Source organism: Dendrobium catenatum, unplaced genomic scaffold, assembly GCF_001605985.2.
Source record: "Dendrobium catenatum unplaced genomic scaffold, ASM160598v2 fragScaff_scaffold_1656, whole genome shotgun sequence".
NCBI classification, from domain to species: Eukaryota; Viridiplantae; Streptophyta; class Magnoliopsida; order Asparagales; family Orchidaceae; genus Dendrobium; species Dendrobium catenatum.
Window position 1 is genome coordinate 525,872 of NW_021320118.1, and position 1,449 is coordinate 527,320.

The window sequence follows — 1,449 nt, forward strand, 5'->3', positions numbered from 1 at the left end:
GAATTTTTAAAGCATTAATATCCCCTTAGTGTATGCTTTTTGCTGATGATATTCTTCTTGTTGATAAGACTAGAAAGGGAGTTCAAGATAAACTTGAATTATGGAGATCAACCTTAGAGTCTAAAGGTTTTCACTTGAGTAGATCTAAAACTGAATATATGGAGTGTAATTTTAGTAGCAATAAACCTAGTGAGGGGATTGTGACTTTGGGCTATCAAGTCAATAATAAGAGTACACATTTTCGATATATTGGTTATATTGTTCAGAGTGATAGTGAAATAAATGGGGATATTATCAGCAGAATTCAAGTTGGATGGTTGAAGTGGAGGAATGCATCGGGCTTATTGTGCGATAGAAAAGTCCACCTCAAACATAAAAGAAAATTCTATAAGATGGTGATGAGACATGCAATGCTTTATGGTGTTGAATGTTGGCCATTAAAAGAGAAGCATAATACTAAGTTAAGTGTTGCAGAGATGAGGATGCTTAGGTGGATGAGTGGTTTGACCCTTAGAGATAGGATACAAAATGAGCATATACGTGAAAAGGTTGGAGTAGCTCCAGTGGAAGATAAGATTAGAGAGAGTCGCCTTAGATGGTTTGGTCACATTAAACGGAGGCCTTCCAATGACCCGGTTAGGAAGGTTGATGTATTATATTCGACTTATGTTAATAAAGGTAGAGATGGACCTAAAAAGACATGGTTAGAAAATATTAGAAATGATATTTTTTTATTAGATTTAAATGAGAATTTGACTTTTAATCGTAGACTATGACGAAAAAAAGAATTCATGTAGCCAACCCCCACATAGTGAGACAAAAGCTAAGATGATCCCGAGATCGTATTGGATGATATTTGGCGTCGGAATTGAGTTTTTAGGGTTTCTTGAAGCTCTCTTTTTAAGCATATCGTACGAAACGATCCTGCGATAGTCCTAGACAATATTTCGCATCGAAATAGAGTTTTTAGGATTTTCTGAAACGCTCATTTTAAGCACACGTACATGACGATCATGCGATATTATTGTTGTTGTTGTTGTTGTTATATTATTATTGATAAAAATCAACAATATGATAGGTTGTAAATTATTATTAACTATTTGCTAAATTTACACAAATATAAGAAAGATCATTTAAAAAAATATTTATTTGAATAAGATACACATATCATTTCACCCATACTTTTAATAAATTTAACTCCCAAAAAGATCTCATTACCTAATAATTATACCAACCGCACAGTAATGGAAGGTAAGGCCCAAGCTCGAAACAATCATTTGCATTAAGGAATCAAGAGATGCGGCGTGTGCATCGTGCCACGTGTGTACCCAAATCGACCGTCGGATTAAGATCAACCGGCAGCCAGCTCTCCGAATCGATATCACCGACTCGTGAGAGCGGCACGTGCCTCCTAATCCAAATTGGTCTTCGTCGAGCCATTTCTTTATT